The 21,803-nt window shown below is 38.5% G+C and overlaps 1 long non-coding RNA gene across 1 annotated transcript in view; it reads left to right on the forward strand.

Moving 5' to 3' along the window:
- LOC122757153 overlaps nucleotides 1–21,443 on the forward strand; it is a 138,541-nt gene extending 117,098 nt beyond the window's left edge. Inside the window, exon 3 of the long non-coding RNA XR_006357068.1 lies at nucleotides 20,564–21,443. This is a non-coding gene — a long non-coding RNA (uncharacterized LOC122757153). The remainder of the gene's footprint in view (nucleotides 1–20,563) is intronic.
- The last annotated feature ends 360 nt before the right edge of the window (nucleotides 21,444–21,803 follow it).

Genomic DNA, 21,803 nt, shown 5'->3' on the forward strand with positions numbered 1-21,803 from the left:
ATGTGAATATATATCATAAAATAAATTTATTTAAATTGTCACAGAGTATTTATGTATCGACCTGCATCTATATCTAACCAATTAATATTTATTTTATTTTCGTTTTTCGAAACAATATAAATAAATAAATAAATAAATTTTATTCTCGTTTTTCGTAACAATTTTTTCTTTGTTTTGCTCTTGCAGTTTTAATTAAATTTATTATATGTATTTTATTTGTATTTATTATATTTGTTTTTCGCTTAAAGAATGTTCAACAAACTTCGACGATATATTTAATATTCAAGCTGGAGCTGTAATTGACTTTGATAAAGCTAGGCGAACACACAAGTAAATATTTCCCAAAGTTAATATGGGAAGCCAAAAAAAGAAAAAAGAAAATGTCTTAAAAACACGCGCGCACACACACACGCACGCATACACTGCCAAAATCCAATCAACGTTGTTTTTTTTTCTAATCAGCAAAGTATAAAGTAAATTCAATTACGCGGCGAACAGCAGCTACTTTGTAAATCCCCAGGATCACCAACGCCTAGCTGGAGTGTCGAGTGTGTACCGTTATTTACATATACTGGCGACACATAGTGAGTGAATATGGGTGTGTGTGTGTGGGTGTGAAGGGGGTGTGCGTAGGCGTGAATGCATGTGTGAGTGCGGAAATTTGTCCCGAAAGAAAATTTGTAAAATAAATAGAATTCCTCTAAAGTCAAAGCCAAGTAAACAAGTGTGGTAGCAGAGGAGGGAAGTAAAGGAAGCAAGGGGGAGGGGGGGGGTGTGTAAATGTGCGGGGGTTAGGTGACATGTCTGCCGGGCTATACCATGGATCCATGGCAACTAATCAGAAATTCCGTCTCATGCGCGACCATTTCCACGCAGTCCGTGAATGAAAAGCGAAAAAAGTAAACGAAATGCGGCAGACGGACAGAAAAGATGATGGCCAGACGCAAGCGAAGAGGAGACGGCAGTCTGAGTAGAGTAAGGGACTTACGAGAAGGGGTGGTAGGGGCGGCTGGCATGGACGAACGCACTAAGAGGCAGCGGCACACGCAAAGCGGCAACAGCGTTGGGATTATGCAAAATTCAATTTGCAACTTAAATGTGTTTATTTTGCGTTACGCTGGCGCAATTTTTATTTTCACTGAAAATGAGGGATTTACCAGCGCCAAGTCGAAGGACAACGAGAGCGAGCGCACACTCTTCTGCACCGCAGGATAAGTACGGTAACGGGAGCTGCGACTCACACAGCCAGACTCAGAGGCCAGGCATGGCCTGTAAATCGAACGGGTAGTTCGAACCAAACAGCTAACCAATGAGCGTCACCGCCATCAATTTTCCAATCTTATTGAGCGCTTAAAAGTGTGCTAGTGTGTGTGTGTGTGTGTGGTGGCAACATCGTTTGCTCTGCCTGGCGTAAATTGCTGATTTACAAACAAAATGTGATTTTGCACAGGCCAAAACCCAACAAGCAGAGACGAGCTGCATCCCCTGTCCACACTTCCCTATCCTCCGCCCACACAAGTCGATGGGAAATCTCAACGTATTTTTTATGGCCTCAGTTGCCCTTTTGCATAATAAAAGTCGAAGACAAATTGCCGAAATTCAATTTGATAGTAAATTTTGGCTGCCATTTATTTAATTTGATGACCCTCTCAGCCAGGCTACACTCCGAAGCCCATGCCCACGTCCACGCCCACGCGCCCTATCAAAATTATCGACTAAAAGTCGTTTAAATTTTTGAGACACTGTCAGCACTGTCGTCTTCTCCTTTAATGTCTTCTTCTTTTATTTTGGTGCCTTCCTCTCATTTAAGTTTGTGTCTAAAATTCATAACGCACTTTTAATTACGTGTCAGTCAGTTTACTTATGACAACAACTGTGGCATTTGCATTGAATGGCGCTGACAAAAGTTTTCTGGGGCAATGGGGCCAGGAATACGCAAATTTTGTAATTTGATGGGCGAGCCTCGGCAAATCGGTGAGCGTATATTTTGAATGCACTGTAAGCAATTTTGGGTGCCAATCAAAGCAATCAAGAAGATTTGCTTACAACGAAATTTGAGTAAAAGAAAGGATAGATATATACGTAAAATGCGGATGTATCTCTAGATCGGGTTATATATTAAAATTAACGTAAGATTGAAATTCCATGATTAATTTTGATAAGCTTCATTGCTCTGCTAATATCAGTATATAAACTATGACTTGTATTATTGCAGTATATTCTGTTTAATTATGTAAAAAAAGAAGTCTAATATTTAGGAAATTTGTTAAATTTTAAAATTTTAAATTGAGAATTTCATCCGTAAATTATAAGTAGCTCTTTATTTATTCAAGTTCAAGGTAATGAATCGTATATCTGGTATATGGGTTAAAATTTTTAACATTTATTAACTTTTTATATATTAATAACCTTTTTATTTTTCTGTGCTAATAATTTAGTTTAATTTCTTCTTTTTTTTCTTGTGTGTATTTTATCACGTTTTTCAATGTTTTAAGCCTTCTCAAAACGCGTAATAGCCTCTTTGTTATGCAGACATTCACATTTCGCTATGCCTTCATTTAAATATTTTGTATAACATAAATTTAAAAATTATATATTTTTATAGTTTCTTGAACTTTATTAGGCTTGCAATTTAATTTCGTTTTTTATTGCTTAAAGTGCCCACTTATTTTGTTGCAGTGTAGCACCTAATGAAAGCCAGGGCCTGTGCGCCCACAAATGACAGTTGGATGGGAATTTAGTTTTAAACAAAAGCGCGTTCGCCGCACTGTGACGAAAGCAGGCCACACGCCCGCAAATATGGCTGCCACGCCTGCCGCCACATACCCCCAGTCCTAGCCCACCACCCCCACCCACCCACTTATACGCAAATTAGCTAAAAGTTTTGCCCGCTAGCCCGTGGGTGGCGTTGCGTGGTTGGGTGGTTGGGGATTGGGTGATTGGGTGGTGCCGGCTGCTGCCTTGAACTCTGATAGGCGCTGCGAGTCGGAAGCTGAAATGAATATTTGATAGCGCAGCGAGAGAAAACAAATTAAAAGCGCTGGCATAAAGCTTGTTGCATACTTTATGGCGCTAATTTAGGTGGCAGCACAGCAAATGACACTGGCAGCAGCAGCAGCAGCAGCAGCAGGAGCAGCATCCTGTGATGTGACGTGGCAGGGGCAGCTGCCTTTGGTCAAAGTTGCAAAACTTAAGACACTTTTGGCTCATGCAACGAGGCAAGGAGGCTGCCCCAACTGCTGCAGGCTGCTTGTTTATGCACGCACATTAATTTGAAAAGGGCTCAAAAGGATTCTGTGTGTGTGTGTGTGGGCTGGGCAGTGGGCGTGGCAGAGGCAGCTGGCCAAAATGCTTCAGACCACCAACCACATTTCAATGTTGCAACATTTTGTCGCACAACTAAATGCTTTTAAGTGCATTTGCCTGTTCACTGCTTGAGGGCGAGGTAAGAGCCACGACTGCCAACTCCAAATTACGTTGCATGGAAGGGTTGCAGCTGCAGGGCGTGGCGGGGCGGGTCAGACTTTATGCCAAAAATGCTGCTGCTGGGCTTTCAACTTGAATTGCGGCTCCGAACAAAACAAACTTTTGCATGTCATTCAAGTGCTTGAGGTGCGCCGCGATTCACAGCACAAAATTATATATCGAGTGAGGAATCGAGCGTAAAGTGCAAAAGTTTATATAGTTAATAATAAATTTATAGAGGTACATATATACTCTATATATGGACATATATACACTGTGCATTAACAGGCTAACGCACTCTGCACGTTCTCTGTTAATCTTGAATATTTTCAACATTATTAGAACTAGAATCTTAAACTTTATTTTTCCTATGAAATTATTATTTCTATTATTGTATTTTTTTTTTAATTATCATTATCATATCAAAATATTTGGTAACTCTGGTGAAATATTTAAAAATATATTTGCTGAAATAATACACGTAATATACCTTTTAATGTGAATAAATAAAAAATAAATAAATAAATAATAAAAAAATTTGTCTTTAGATTTTCAGATTTTTGTTCTCTTCGGCTTTCAGCTTATATCTCTTGCACAGTACCTCATCATACGAAAGCCTTAACTCGCTGATCTATATACACATACATATATATCCATACACATATCAGTTGTCCATATCAACATAAGATGATGTTCTGCCTGTATTTCCTGCAATTTCCACCAGAAGATCTGAGTGCAACTGCATAAATAATTAATAAAAAGCAGCTCTTCAATTGCCTGTCGGTGGCAGACGGTGCGAAAGGTGGATGGGCGTGTCAGTCTGTGAGGGCATGGCGCGCTTTTTATTTTTGTATACCCTCACAGTATGGCATATCGACATATTTATGCAGTGTGATCTGCGCTAATTAGTGCAGCGGCATGAACAAAGTGGACAGCGTGTCGTCAGGATGTGGCAAGGTGCCTTGCGGCATGGCAGCCAATATTAATTGCATGGGAAGCAGGCAGAGGAAAAAAAAAAAAAAAACAGAGCAGGAGAGAAGGAAAGAGCGTGTCAGAAAGGGAGAGGTAGTGTTTGTTGACATGCTGTTGGCATTTCGGGCTGCCAACACGAGGCGATTGTTGCAGCTGGTTGCCGCTGCTGCTGTTGGTGTTTGCCTTTTCATTTTTTTTTTTTTTTTTTTTTTGCAGCGACGTATAAATAAAGGTCGCAAAAATTGGCAGCCAAGCCAGGCTGACGGCCGCGACACATGGCCAAACAAGCTGATAAAGTTAAGTGCAGCCTGCAACGTGCATGGCAGACTCTCTCTCTCTGTATGTGTGCATGGCTGTATGTGTGTGTGTGACGTATGCGACAAAGCACACGATTAAATTACAAAATGTCAATAACGATAACGAATGAAATTGATTGAAACGAGCAGCAACCACAATGGAGTTGCCTGCCCCACCAAAAACTGACGTCTGATAAATTATGTGTGCGCGTCCCGCCCAGCTATTGTCTGGGCTTGTGTGTGTGTGTGTGTGTGTATAGTCCAGAAGGGGATAGCTGCAGCAACTTACAAATGGAGCTGATCCCTCCCAACACCCACTCGCACCCCCATACAGTGTGGGATGTCAATTAAAATGCATGATGTTGAAATCATTCGCAATTAATTCATAATTAAAACGCGACACATTATCAAAAGTGTGCGCAATGCCCATTTGCATAAATAGCGAATGAATATTCATGAGTGTACGCCCCAGTCGACGTTCGACAATACAAATGCATATATATCTACATACGCACATACATATATCCATGTATGTATATGTAGACTCTGGACTTGTGTCTGTCAGCATTGCTCAGTCATGGAGCGCAATGAGGTCCTCTTTTTAATTGATGTCGCTTAATCGTTTCCATTTAAACAGCATCTCGGTGCATTGCGTATACGACGTGTGATTCGCTTTGGTCATACTGAGCTTAATATGCCATCACGATAACTGCTACTAGGATATGTCATAATGTCAAAATGTGTCATAACGGAACTGTCATAAATATTATGTAAAATCACAATCGGCTTCGAAAGAAACTCCTCTTGCATTTCACAGGAGTCCAGTTCGCAAATGACCTATGAATTATATTCAAATGAAATGACTATCAATTTGCACTCAAAACTTTTCATTGCCAAATCGAACTCTTACACTTTATTGAGCCATAAACGAATCCAATCAAGAATCATTTTCCTTGGCGCACTATTTGCATAGGTGTTATTTTCGAATGAAGTTAAATTATTCAGAAGCTTATAAATTTAGATGTCTTAATGTTTTTTCCCTTTGAAGTTGTCTATGACATTCATAAACTCTCATCTCAACCGAAAGTAAAAGTTGATGAAAACAACCTAATTGCAGTTACTAAAAGATTTGATATATTCTACAAATAAATAACTGTATAAAGAATAAATCTGGAAAATATAGAATTGATATAATAGAGTGTATCTTTTCATTTGCCTTTTTCTTATACACCTAAAAGAGAACATAAATCAGAGATATCTATGAACAAAGCAATTAATAATACGATAGTAAATCGTACTCTAAAAACAAAACAAAAAAATAAAAACACAAAAGTTGTTTAATTCGAATAATAATTGTAAATAATGATATACATATATATAAACCATTTCAAAATTTAAGCTCACTTACTATTCTATAGATGTAAATTTTTAAATATTTAGATTGCATCGTATATGCATAAGCTCGGGAAAGAACATAAATCTAAACCATGAATATTTAAATATTATAATTTTAATATTTATTTATGTTAGCTTTAAACAATTTTCTATAACACTTTTAGCTTAGCAGCCCTTGTTCTCATAGTTTACAGTGCTTAAAAAGTGATTTAGTTTATATTAAAAACGGCAGCAGCTGTTGCCAAAGTTGCGTCTTTCGCCACTCTCGCTTGTCTATGGCCTTAATATAAAATGTAAATTGAAACGAAAATAGTTTCTCATTTCGAAAAGTCAAGAGTTCCCTTTCACCATGAGCTGTTTATTATGGCTTCAAAAGCTTCGTAGATTAACTTTTAAGAACAAAAGTGCTCTTCTCGCATGGCCCCATTGTCGATTGTTTCATAATCCGAAACTACTAGAAATCCCAATAGTAATCAACCACTTCGGGCTGCTTACGGGCAATCATAAGAAACCCTTGATGTGTTCGTATGTGGTCGACATCAAAATGTGATTTGTCCTTTTGCTACGCAAGCTCATAATTTAATTAAATTATGCCCGAAGTGCACACGGACTGACATTCTCCGAGCTGTGGCTGTGGCTGCCTGTGATGCTGATTTGGGGGGATTCAATTAGGTCAGCATATGACTTTTGAATTAAATGGACTGGAAACAGTCCCTTTTTGCTTCGCCACTCAAGTCGACTCGAGTAACAAACACATTTTACGAGCTAATCAACGTAGGTAATGGCCAAATTAGAGTTGGCCAGAACAGCACAAAATTGAAGTCCGCACGATGCAGGAGCTGCAAAGAAGCGGGAAGTGCGGCAACGGTAAAGAAATGTGTGACTGTCTGTTGACCTGTCAAACACAAAGCAAAAGCTAACAAGCAACAAAAAAACACATACACACACACACAAGTGAAAGCTTACAGATTATCGTATACTCTCTATGCTAGGCTTAAAGTAAAGATTGAGCAAGCTAGAAGCTCTGGCAGGCCGTGGAGAGCTCACAGAAATATACTCTCATCTACATAAATTCGATAAATTATCTTCACTATCGTTCATTTGCTTATGTGCTTAGCTCTATATATATGAGCAATATTTGAATAACTACAAAATTGATGGACTTTCAATGATTATCAAGTGATCCTACATATATAAAGCAAATAAATCAATGATAATCAAACAAAATTTTCAATTTGGTAGACAAAGAACTAGAAAGAATTAAGAACGATTGAATATTAAATGGGTAAATGGATATCGATAGCCCATAGATGAACTTATTTCTTATCGAAATCGTCTGTAATCCATTGAGAAAGCTCTCATTATATTAAAAAACTATATACTATATAGAGAAAAAAATCAATTATCATATCAAAGTCTAAAATGGCCTATGAGGCAGTTATTCACAATTCAATAAATATGAATATAGAATGAATATATAATATAATTTTTGGTGTTTTACTTATATATTACTGCACTAGCCAATATGCCCTATTGCACTTTATAATTACAGGACAACCGAGAACAAATGGCTAGCATATTGAGTCCTTTGTTGTCCCCAATACGCTCATATTTGCGGGCATGTGGCGAGGACGTCGGTCACAGGATGAGTGAGCAATGAAAAAATAAACTTGTACACACACACACATACATACATTTATATACACATACACACATGTAGGTATGCTAGAGTAGTATGTACATACTTAATAGCAGGACACAAGGCAGGACATGGAGCAAATGAAGCTCAGCAATGGCACCCAAGTGGGCTAATCAGCTAAGCAACTGCACACGCGCTGCGCATACTTAGGCTGGGGTTGTGCACACACACAACACACACACACATACGCTACACCTATGGCGCACTAGAGAACCATATCCTCATAGAGACAGCGACAACAGTCATTTTAGCGGTGAGCTGCATTGAAAAAAAGAAGAAAATACAGCTGGGATATATTATACAAAGTTCTCAACTGTCAGATACTCTGTTAACCATTTGCTAAAAGGCATTTAGATTAATGATATTGTACATAAGTATTGGGAATGGAATTTTAAAATCAAATTAGCCTTTATACAACCTAATATAGGCACTTTCAGCCTGTCATCTTAGCTGACCGAAGTGAAGAGCCCATATACCCACTTTATGTCATCTAAATGTTGTATCAACACACTCTCAAAATGACCATTTTTCCAACGATTGCTGTCGGCAACCACAACAAACACCGCAAGGACAACAGCAACAACAACAACAATAACCAACACAAAGATGAGTCAAAAAGTAAACTTGACAACAAAAAAATGAAAGAAGGAAGCGCATAAAATGAAGTGGCAAAACGTAAACTATGAGTGTGTCCCATATATGTATGTATGTATGTGTGTGTGTCCACATCTATATGTACATATACATACATAGCTATATATTTGTATTTTTATTTGCTTTCTGTTGTTATTACGACTCCATTGCGTTTAGATGGAGATTAAGTCGCCCGCCTCCTGCCTCCCACGCCTGCCAAGCTGCTTTTCAGCCCCTTGTCTCACTCTCTTGATTACCACAACTGGTCTCTTACGCCTTTGCTTTGTTGTTTTTACCGATTTTTTTTTTTTTTTTTTTTTTTTCTTTATATAGCAGTTTATTTGCTCTCAGCGCGTGTGTGTGTGTGTGTGGGTCAGGCAGGAGCTATATAGGATATTTGTGCGACCGAGCGACCAACCGCCTGAACGGCAGACAAGTGAGATAAGAGCAGAGTGGCAGCATTCACTTTTATATATGTACATATGTGCAAAGGGCTTAACCGTTTTGCCAGGCAATTTGTAACGCATCGCAGCAGTGATGGGTAGGTTTATGATAAACTTGACTAAAAGTGGAAACAAATTTGACATTAAGTGTTTTTTAAATTAAATGAAAAATAATTTTTTCCAGGAATTAGTGTAAGGCAAATATAAACTACATATACGTATATAAATATAAAGATTATACAAAGATAAAGAAAAGAATTTAATGGAATTAAAAACCTAATCAAATCTAGATTAATATACATTTCTTTCTTCTTCAAATGAATTTAAAGCTTTACAATTACTTATATTTATACATATGTATATGTTAAAAAAAATATATACATTTCAACTTATGTTTCATCTTTCGATTTTCAACCTTCATGTATATTAAAAAATAATATTAGTTAAGCACTAGAACATTTTTTTCATTTGAAAATGTCCTTTCTATAAAAAAAAAACCTGAAACATTTCACAATTCACTTATCGTTGGCAGGGTATTCAATAGTCACTATGCCCCAGGAAAACCCTTCATTATTGTTGCTTTTGCAATAACAAATGAAAACTGTGAAAAAATAAAATGGCGAAATGAAAATATTGTATGCATATTACACAAGCGCCGCTGCTTGACTATTATATTGCTTTTGCGGGGTGAAAAAAAAGGGAAAACGGAGCACAGTGGCCATATATGCGAACGCTTTTATTAGTCACTGTCACACACACACACCAATGCCCATAGTTGCTCCCCAATGTGCCATCGAGCAAAACACTCTTGATGTGTGTTGATAAGGGCCGCCTGGTAATATATACATCCATATATGTTTTTGTTGTACTTTTTGGTCTGCTATTGTATAACTTTTGGCAAAACTGTATTAAAAATAGGCACACACAGACAGGCACACACCTAGGCTGACACCAAAACAAGTGAACACTTAAAAATAAAAGAGAAAGAAAATGAAATAGAGAAAGCATATGCCCAGTAAAAAATATGCTTAGCGCTATAAAACTGAGAGGCACGCGTGTGCGTACACTTATGCGCGTGAGTGTAACCGTGCTGTGGTGTGAGTAGTTGCCACATAAAAGAAAATTGACTGCGAATCTTATGTTTCCCCAGCGAAGGCTTCTTTTTTCTCTTTTTCTCAATTTTTTATCGCTGTGCAAAATTTTTAATTTAGCACACAGAGACAACTGAGTGTGTGTGTGTGTGTTCCTTTTGTGTGTAATTTTTGCCGTATTTTGGGCAGAGCAAGTGACAATGGCAGCAACCGAATCCGTGGCGAGGCAGAGGTGGAGGCGTGGCATTCGATTTATGCAGCGCTTTGTGTCGTCGACACACTCTGTTCGAGATACAGATCTGTGCAAAGTCTGGCAACGCCGGCAAATCGCAGTAAATGCTAACAAAACATAACAAAAACAACAACAACAACAAGAACAATAACAATTGTTCAGTTGCAAATGTTAAAGCGTAAATGGAGGCGGCTACTGGCTAAAAGTCTGCAACGGCTTTCAGCTGAATAAAACAAAGTCTGTCGAGGATTTTGGGCGAAAATGGCTGCATGAAAACTTCGTTAGAGTATACACTGTATACATATATATGTATGTATACATAGTTTAAATAGAGAGATTTACTATTCTAGAATTCAAAAGCGTGTAAAGTCTCAGAAGAGACACAACTGCAGTATATACTTATATAATGCAGTCTCTAGAAATGCAGTCAATAAGCTATATAAATATACTACTTGAAATAAACTGTTGGAGTAAATATCTTGTTGATAATATATATATAATATACATATGTATAAATTGCTTTGAATATATTTAATGTGGAATCGATGAATTTGGTCTATTTATGAAGTTTGCTCTTCATGCATAACACACGCAAATCAATCAATCAATCATATTAAGGCTGGGCTTGATTTTGTTAGACATTTTTATATACACTTTTAATATGCAAGAAGCTAACCTTAGAAAAGTTAAACTCGACTCAGACTTATACATGATAGGCATTGTGTTTATCGAAAGCTAACAAAAAATTTCATATAACAGAAATATTAATAGACTTATTATATTATTAAGAGTAGATACCATATACTAAGTACTACATCGACTTGATATACTAATATCTGCTTTTATCAGCGTCATCAGAGATAAGCTCGACTTTAACTGTTACCACTCATACATAAATTAAACTAAACTATCGCTAATACTCATAGAAATTATTGATAAGTCTCTCAATTCCAATAAATATTCTAAAAATAAAAGCAACATGAATAATCTGCGTAGCTGAACAACATTTATAAATAAATTGAAATTATTAAGCTCGAAATTACTTTTATCCGACTGCTAACTACAATATAATATTTAGCCCGCATTAAAGTAAAAAGAAATGACCTCTGAGACATTACTTGTTTTTTTTTTTTTTTTTTTTTTTTTTTTGTTAAGTTCTTTACACATGTGATACGAGCAGATGGCTTTGGTTTCGGAAATCAAAGGCGCCTTTAAGTATAATTTCTCAGGCATATAAATAAATCACGTCTGCTGGAAGATAAAAAGCTTTATTGGCTTCATTTAGGTAGCAGCAGAAAGAAGAAGCAGCAGCAGTAGCAACACCGCCAGCCGCAACAGCAGCTTAATGAGATATGACGTTGCGTATACGCCGCATAGGCTGTAAGCGTGGCATGGCGCGTAGTGGCCGCTGCGCACGGGGCGCATAATAAATTTTCATTTTAATGACTTAACGCATAAAAACAAGAACGAAAACAACAACAACAGCAACAACAGCAAACGAGAATAGCAGCCAGGTTTACAGGTGTTGTTGTTTTTATTACCATTTTGAGTTCGTTCTTTGTTTGCTGTGCATGTATGTGTGTATGTGTGTGACTGTGTGTATGTATGTGCTTTTCGTACATATTTCTTTACTTCATTTGTTACGCATTTTAGCCCACCCCAGCCCGCTCATCAGCATTCACCCAAGAGGCTACCCGTAAATGTGTTGGCAAAACATTTTTATGATGACGTGCTAAAGGGATTTCAGTGCCAACAACATAGCGCTTCCCACACTTCTTAGCTCCCCCCTCCCCCGCCTAAGCTCACTACGTCTTTGGCTCTTTGCAGCGAAAAGTTAATTAGAAATTATGCTGGAGCTGCTATAATACAGCACACACACGCGCAGCAAACACCTTTGGGTTATTAGACAGATATACTCGCAAACGCACACACACACTTGCATATATACATGTATGTACATATGTCCATGTATACATAAAAACACCTGCTGCATTAAGGTGAGGCTAATTAATGCCATTTTTGATGCGTGCGTTTGAGACAGAGCGTGGCGCACTTTAAAGTAGGCGCCGCTATATTAGATTTAAGATTAATCATTTACCGAGCATAAAATTATGTTTAGTAGGGGCTAATACATATTATGATAATGATTTGTGATGGCAGGTGCTATGTAAGAATAGTAAGAGAAGATGGATGAATAAGAAAGTGTTACAAAACATATGTAAACAAGTAGGAAGGCTCTAGTCGAGACTGCTCGACTAGGAGATACCCTAAACCCTCTAAGATGATATTCTACTCGTTCTGCACTTCTTTTATGCACACATGCATAGACACGCATCCACACGCACGTATAATCACGCGCTCTGCTGACTGCGCTTAGGCTACGCTGCAGTGTGGGCAATATTATGAGAATTAATTTGTTGAATAATTTCATTTGTAGACACACAATCTTAATGAAACTGTCAGAGCGTAATCATAAAAATGTGTGTACATTGCAAAGCACAAATCTCTAGTATTTGAAATGCGTTTTTTACAAATTGAGGGCGAAGGAGGCGTGGTATCCAACATCTGTAAATTACAAAATCTTCGTATCGACCAACTGTATATACACAGTAAATCTGAAGTCTCTAGGTCTCAAAGTGTTCAAATTAGGCTGAAAAACAAAATCAATTTTTCGATTATTCTCGATCAATAAGCTATCGGATGAATTATCGAAAAAATATGATAAACTTGTACTGCCTATGGTATACACGAGTATGCATGCCAAATTTCAGATCTCTAGCTCTTATAACTTCTGAGATCGACACACTCATACGGACGGACGGACGGACAGACGGACAGGGCTATATCGACTCAGCCCGATAAAAAATATATACACTTTATGGGGTCTGCGATGATCCCTTCTGCCCGTTACATACTTTTTCACAAAACCATTATACCCTGATTTCCCATTTTCGATGGGTTCAGGGTATAAAAATTCCAACCAGTTTACAGATATTTCTCAAATTTCAAGCATATAACCTCTAATTGTTTTTTTTTTTCAGCAAAAGTAAAGAAATTGATTATTTGCCTAGCACGAAAAATGGATAAGTTTTATTCTGTTTTTCATTCTTTCTTCGAGTAAAGTAATGGGAATTACAGTTAGTGCATGGCGGAAGCTCTTAATTTGGCAATGCGTACAAACAGATGTTTATCTATATGTAATCCTGCTCCCACTACCCCCCACTTCTCTCTCTCTCTCTCTCTCTCTCTCTCTCTCTCTCTCTCTCTACCTGACAACTATCAGAGAAGTTTGTCAAGTGAAATTTATGCGAGCTGCGTCAGTAATTGAAGCGGAAATCCACAAGCAGAAGTAGTGGCAGCGACGGCAACAGCATTCGCATTCGCATCCTCATCAGATGAGGAAGAAGAAGAAGCAACTAATAATTTACTTTATTTGCACCTTTGAAGAGTGCTTGTCCTTGTGAGAGCTGGTGTCCTCGTGGCAGTGGTTGAACTTTTACTTTTACACGTACACATGCCATCAGCAAAATGGAAAAAGTTTCGGCTTCTCTCTCTCTCACACGCACTAACTCTCTCTCTCTCTCTCTCTCTTTCTTTCAGTCCCTTTCCAGCATATATGCTATCTAGTCCCATCTATCTGCCAGCTCATCAGGGCGCGCGCAAATTAAGAAAATTATCATGCATCGTACCTAGGCAACGAGTCAGGGCTGAGCAGGAGCGAGTGTGTGTGGTGGGGCCGATAAACTTTTCCAAGCAGAATCCAATTAAACATAAAAATAAAATAAATTGTGACATTTTCCAATTAGCGGCGAAAATAGTAGTCGAAGCAGCCGGAGTAGTCAGAGCAGTCGGAACGGCAGCAACAGAAGAAAGATGAGCACGCTGACAACATGTGTCATGCGCCACCTAACTGCTCAGCTCTCCATCCTTTTTGGCCCATCTCCGCCATGGGCCAAACTGTGATGCCCCTCACGCGCTCGCATTGCCAAGACAAATGCTGGCACCAAGATGTCTATCGCTCGCCTGGCGCTGACTGAGGCCGACAAGGAGGCTAATTAATGACGGCCTTCTCTGAATAACAAAAACAGCATGTACAAATGGTCATGTCGGGCGTGATGGACGAAGCTAATACCCAGTGGTATAAGCTGATAGCGTAGGTAGTCTCAAAAAAAAAGCCAGGAAAAAATAATATATAGAGATGAGAGAGAGAGAGAAATACATAGAGAGAGAGAGAGTGAGACAGACATACAAAGAGACAGACAGAGAGAGAGATATATAGAGAGAGAGAGAGTGAGACAGACATACAAAGAGACAGAAAGAGAGAGAGAGAGAGAGAGAGCGAAATTGTGAGATAAGTTTCCAGACTAGTTTGATAATATATAATATATAATATACACAAAGAAACATAAATTGGAAAGCGATTAATTTGTACTCCTCTCATTAGAAATATCATGTCATTGAGTGCTCTATCTAGAGATTAACAATCTATATTTATTTCATTATCTTCTTTCACTTCCACTAAATAATCTCTGCCTAAATCCAACTGCCTTGCTACACACATGACCACAGCAAATTGATATACCCTCGCACTTAACAAGGTCTACAGGGCATGTTAGAGCAATGGGCAACAGCTGAACACAATGCGAGCATTATTCGGCTGCAAATTACAAATGAGCTCCATTGCAGGACAGACACTCGAATGTGAAAATAATTGCCAAAAATAACCCAGCATTTATTTATGCTCGACTACACTGTATGCCCCGCCCCCATCACTCCCGACCCTAAAGGCGACCCATGCTCCCATTTCTGTTACGCTGTTCTAATTGTGGTCCTTTTTGGTTGTTCCAGTTTTTATGATTTTGCCCCAAAACATTTCTATAGACAGTTTCCTAGATGCGCACAAAAACACATAAAAATGTTCAACGAACAATTTCTGTGGCTCTTTTGCTTCGTTTATTTAGCTTTTTGTCTTTTTTTTTTTTTTTTTTTTTTTTTTTTTTTGTATTTTTGGTTTCGTTTGCTTTTCTTGCAATTCGCAACTAATTGCTACAAATTAATTTTAGTATGCTTTTAATGGCATTTTGAATGTGGTAAATGACGTCGACGAAGTTGACAACGATGCTCTTTGTGTTTCAATTGCTGCCAAAAGCAAAGACTGCCAGCCAATTACTGTTGCAACCGAATTGTATTCGACTGCTGAGATACACTGTTTTAATTGGCGAAGGTCTAGGAATAGATGAAGATGGAAGACGAAAGATAGAAGAAGGCAAGTAGAATTCCATCTTCTCTTCTAGGGGAGATGGAAAGTAGAAGGTCGAACATAGAACATAGAACATAGAACATAGAACATAGAACATAAATCTTCTCTATCTGCACATAAACCCAAAACTCCCCATGAGTTCTGGCAAAAACAGAGTATTTCAAGTAGAAGGCTTTTGTGGTTTACTCTTTTGCTTGTCATTTCGTCTTGCTTGAATTTAATGAGCTGCGGCAATCGCTCGACTATTGCAAACGTCCTTTTTGCCTTAAAGAAAAAAACGTACTTCTGGCACAAGGCTAGTCAGCTAGTCAAACCGAACAATGGTGCGCATTTAGCTAGAGTCGCTTTGAAAGGCCAAAACTAAAATTGAAATTTTTCAATATCGCAAAGGAAAAAAAACTTTTTTAGTGAAAAATTCCAAGCACATAGCCTGAATGCAAAGAGCGAGATTGTTAGAGAGAGAGAAGAGAAAGAGTAGAGTGAGAGAGAGCGAAAAAGTGAAGCATGCTCATTAGGCAGCCATTGTGTGAAAAGCTCAAAGGATGCAAGATGCTATGAATGGGATTGAGTGATGCGAGTCGCTGCTGGCAAAGGGCGCATCGAGCTGTAAATCAAATCGGCGTGTCAACGGCAAAACTAATTTATGTATTTACGAGTGTGCTGGCTGATTATTCATACGCACTGTGTGCCGATTGCAACGTTCGGCTGCATCAAAGCCCAGCTTCTTGTTGACTTTCATTAGCTCCAATTATGCAGAAGTCCTCAAATGTCCGGCGCATGGCTCAGGCGACAAATCAAATGCAGTTGCTGTGGCAATGGCTGTGGCAATGACAGTGCCAGTGCCTGCAATAGCTGCTGCAGCAATTGTTGCCACACGCAAACTTTTCAAATCGTTGCCTCGACTATATAACTGCCAGCTACTCAACCGTTCGGCCTTGCCCACCCAGCCGCCCAGTTTGGAGACCAGCCTTATGTCATGTGATGCCCAGTCGATGTCGTTGCTGCCGCCTGTGTTTGGTTTACGTGCTTAAATTGGCAATTAGCAGATTAATTGTCACTGGCAATATATGCGTCAATATATATTGCACAACCCATGCCGCACAGTGGGACAACTGTGAAAGCACACAATGATACTAGAAATGGTAAATGAATTTATATCCGATACGATTGATAACTGGCCTATCAAATATAATTTCATTGTGTGTGTCCATTTGTGTATATTACATGATTATCAATCGATCCATATGTATATTATGCAATTTTAACTAGATACTTGAATTCATATTACATAATTGATACCTAGAAAAGTAAAAGGTCTCTAGAAATCAATTATCTGATGCCCACTGATATCAAATTTGATATAACTTAAGATTATCATATTCTTATACTTTAAACCATATAATACTCGACTAGCAAATTGAAAAAGTGGAACGAATATACCAATTCTCACACCACTAAATAATATCCCTGAAATATGAAATGTGCTTATATAATAACGTAAAATCAACCAAAAATTTGAAATCGATATTAGTGAGGAAGAGTACAATGGATATTGCTTACTTTTTGCGAATTTAGTCCAATAGTTTTTCTTCATCGATGGTTTGCAAAAAAAATTAAATAAAATAATTTTTCTATTCATTTATTGATGAACACAAACTCCGTTTCATAGGTAAATAAATAATAATGTATATAAGAAAATTAATTTTAAGTATAAATAATTATTTTTATGATCTATTACTCAAGTATTCCCACAACTAAATAGATCTCCACTCTCACACCCACTGTGCAGCAGCTGCATAAGTGTATTCTAGCCAACATGCTCGCTATGTCCGTCTGTCTGTCTGTCCTGTCTATTGCAGCAGTTTGTCAGTCTGTTGCTCTGTCAGACGCTTTGTACACGTAGTTTGCTTTACGGCCCCGTTGTTTACATAATTGTTGTACTGCTGCCGCTGCTGCTGTTGCTGTTGCTGTTTGATTTCACTAACGAGCATTAGCATAAATTGCACTGACCGATGGTCGGAGGTCGCTCTATGGCTCTGGCACGGGCTTTGGCTTTGGTTTAGGGCTCTCGGTCAGGGCTTTGGATCTGGGATACTATTGCCATCTTATTCACTTTGACCGCTGTGCTGTGCATCATTTGACATCAGCCGCGTGCCCGTTTGCTGAACAATGTCAAAATTGTGCGTTATTTCTGTGCAAATTGTGCAGTCAATCAGTTGTAAATTTTTAATGAGTTTTCATTTATATTAACTGACATCGACTGGCATCGGCTGGCGCTGCCACTGCAGCGCTTGGGGCCATTTTGGTTTTTGGGGCCTGCGGTTGCGTCCAACGGGCTAAGTAATTTGTCACGCTAATTGCTTACGGCCTGCAGGCACTGGGGAACGTGGGCGCATCCATTTCATATGCATTACATTGCAAATATTACGTCTACGCACTGTGGGCGGGCATTTATCGTCGCCTGTGCCCCGCCCCTCCATCTCAGCTATAACATATCCCCTATAATACAACTTTAGCTCTCTTTCTTGCACTCGTGCACCCTGGCTGCGCCCCAGCCCTGAGTTCGCTTTCCGTTTCAACAACAGCCGCAATAATTTCCCACAAAATATTTCCTCAACATATCGACGCTGACGTTGACAACGATAATGTTTTTTTGTTTTTTCTTTAGATACTCTCTTTTTCTTAGAGTGTGTACAAGATGTGCTACAAATGGATGCTAGTCAGTTAGACTCTCGATTTGATATGGGCTTGGTTAGGTTTTTCTGAAAGGCTTAACTTGCTTTGCTTTCTTTAATTCCATTAAAAACCGGACATCCGTAAGAGCTATGGAGCAGAATTTCTGTATGTCAGCTTACGAAAGATATGTGTATATCAATCATATTATTCTTTATTGATTACTTCTTATAGTATCAATCGGATATACGAGCGGGACTGATATAATCTGTTTCCATTGTAATCAAACTTAATGGAACCTTAATCATCAAACGTTTTACTCTGAAAATTATCACAGCTTCAGCATTGCTACTGATATAAAAATTTAGTGGATCATATTTCGACATATAGGTTTTACAACTAGGTTGACAATTAGATAAATCAGACCTTGTCAAGTCTTAGAGTATTATTTTCACATACTTAAGCTTCATATAGATGAGGTATGGGTATATATATTAGAATTTATTTGATCATATAGAACACCTTAATCTGATAAATCAGAATATTGAATCTTTTTAAAGTTTTAGATTACGTTCACTCCATCTCAGCTGTAGTTATATTATGTTCTAACTCATATTGATCTTGCAGACAATCCGATGTCACATCATATCTGATAATACAGAGTATTCAGTCTACGTCAAGTCCTAGAGTATTATTTTCACATGTTTGTTTAGGTTTTTGATAGTCTTATAGCTGCTGCTGCTGCTGCTGTTGTTGTTACTCTGTGTACTGCATCTTCTTCTGCTTCTGCCTCTTCTTCTTCTTCATCTGCTGTTGTCTTGGTAGCAGCAGTTGCTCGTCCATTTCACTTGACTTCACTGCCACGTTTGCGTCGTCAGTTGGGCTGACGTCGACGTCGACGTCGACATCGCCATCAGCGTCTACATTGACGTCGAGTTCTTGTTGCAGTGGAACTTATCATTTTATAAGCATTTGTTGTTGTTTGTCTGTTTTTTTAGTGTGCTGCAGCAGCAGCAGCTGTAGAAAAACAAAATATTTTGTTGCAACTTGCTTAGCCTCCTCGCTCTGCGCTCCGCGCTCCCCCCTCCCTCTGCCAGCACCCACTCGCCCGCATTGCTTGCCTTCTGTGGCCCCGGGCTACGGTCTGTGTGCATTTTATGTGACAGATACTTTAAAATGTGGCAAAGTGGTTCTTGGCAAGGCGTGCCAGCTCTTAGCTCCTCAAGTGTGTGTGTGTGTGTGTGTGCGGGGCACACATCATGCACTGTTCTAGCTTAGTGTATGGCTGGGCCATTTGAAATGAAATTAATGTAAAATTATGTGCCACGTAAACTAATTTTTATGCGACGCCAAACGGCTCGTCCCACGGCCGCTACCCCAGCATCTGCGTCTACAATTTACGAGCCCTCGCACATTTCGGCCGCAATCCTTTCAAAGCATTCGCAAGAGCGTTTTATTGCGCGGCTGCTGCCACTTAGAAACTAAAAAAAAAAAAAATGGTTTAAAGGAAAAATCAAAACAAGTTGGTACTAAGAATAGTAGACGTGGAGATACCCTGTGAAAAATTAGAGTGTGTGTTTCAATGAAAGAGATAGAGACAGAGAGAGAGAGAGGGAGAGGGAGCGAGATGAGATGAATCCAAATGTGAATTTATTAGTTTCTTTGAATTTAAGAGAGAAAAGAAGAGGGAGAGAGAGAGACAGAAATAGAGAGATATGCATTACTTAGCTCTTATTTATAGACTGAAAGAAAGTATCTCATTAGCTATAGGAGTATAGCGCGTAATCATATTCTACATGATATATGTGTACTTAATAGTTCAATGAATCTTTTCAAAGCAAAACATAGCCAATACACCCCATTCGAAGCCATTCAGTGCAGAGCATTCACAAAAAATGAAAAGAGTAGCCACGACGAGCATTAAAATGTTGCCAGGGCCTGGACCAGGCGCTGTTGTTGTTCAAGTTGAAATTTATATTAGGCCAACAAAGTCGCCTGGACGAGGATGGGGATTGTGATGGGGATGGGGACAACGTGGCCGCTGGCGTTGGCGCCTGCTCTCAAGTGCTCATAAATTCACGAAAATTTCACAGCCGCCGGACCCAACAAAATATAAAAAAAAGAAAAAATTAAAAAAGAAGTGAACCCTTCAACAGCGCCCTGGTGGAGGGTCTAACCAGGGGGCAGCAGCTGCCGTCAGCTGTTGCAGGCCCAATTCCTGGCCCATACACACACACATACAACCATACCAACACTCGACTTTGGCCTGGCAAACATAAATTGTTAAAGAATTGCCACTTTACAGTCGTAAGGACCACATAAGCCGGACAAATAAAAACCTCGTTCACATTTTGGGTTTACTTTATTATTTTTTTTTCTTTTTTTTTTTTTTTTTTTTGGTTAGTGCAACCAGAATGGAGAGAACTTACCTTGGTTAGTCCGGCACTTGACTAGTACATTGCCTGATATCATCTTTAGTTGCGGCATAGCCAGACCAGACCAGGCCAGCCAGAACTTGACTTTTTAGAGCTGGCCCAAACAGTTGCTAAATCGTAAAAACCAAACCGGAAAAGGACGAACATAAAAACTGGGCCGCTTCGTTCTTAGTGTCGCTCGCAACCGGCTTGTAATAATGCCACAGGAATGTCAGCGCGTCAAGGATTCTCATATTAAGGACATTCAATTGACAGCGACTGCTGTTGACGACAATGGCATAGGCATAAATTACCACTTAATAAAATAGTTGAGTTGAAAAGCGAATGGTAAAATGGGTGGTGGGAGGTGGTGAGTGAGAAGCTGGAAAGCTGCGATACGGTTGTCTATCAAAATTTAATAGCAAGCATGACGAAAATCGCATGGATTGAAAGGAATGACTGACTCTATCGGGTTTTCATATTATTAAATTAAGTTTTCATAAGGGTTATACGTAAAAGCAGCAAACATAGCAGCAATAACAAGCGAAAAATAAACAATAGAAGAGATTTTCTTTTCTGAAATAGAGATCTGAGATATGGCAGAAAAATTATTTTATTTTGTTGAGTACTAAAACAAATAAGTGGAAAAGATAGGAAAAAGTTGTTTATATGTTTATAAATCATTTAATATATATAAGTCATGCAAATAAATTATTAAGTTATATATGAAACTAAATTTTCTGATGAATTGTAATAGCTTAAACGGTTTGATATATTTTCAAAGGACTTATATATATACATAAAACTTTAAACTAAAGTAGAATTACCAAAATCTTATTTAATAAATTTAAGCACATAAGTGAATCAGAATAGGCACTTGAAGAAAAGAGAAGAGGCCAATAGATGATAAATAATATAAGATTATATTAATTTATATAAATTTAAAAATTATAAATCATAATAAAACGATAATTTAAGTTAGGGCTGGCATTCTATATATGTATGTATTCTATATTCTATATATGTATATCATCTATATAGACAACTTAGACTCACAGCCTAAAGCACCTTTCAAATAAGTTCACGCATAACTACAAATACCTTCAGCGAGCATTTAAGGCACGTGAACAGGAGCCGCAGCTCTTTGTCATAAAAGCCGTAGGAGTAGCAGTAGATATTTCTTTGTTGGCAGCGACTTTTCCGTGTTTGTTGCCGCATGCATTGAAAGGC

This window comes from Drosophila mojavensis, unplaced genomic scaffold, assembly GCF_018153725.1.
Source record: "Drosophila mojavensis isolate 15081-1352.22 unplaced genomic scaffold, ASM1815372v1 contig_36, whole genome shotgun sequence".
NCBI lineage: Eukaryota > Metazoa > Arthropoda > Insecta > Diptera > Drosophilidae > Drosophila > Drosophila mojavensis.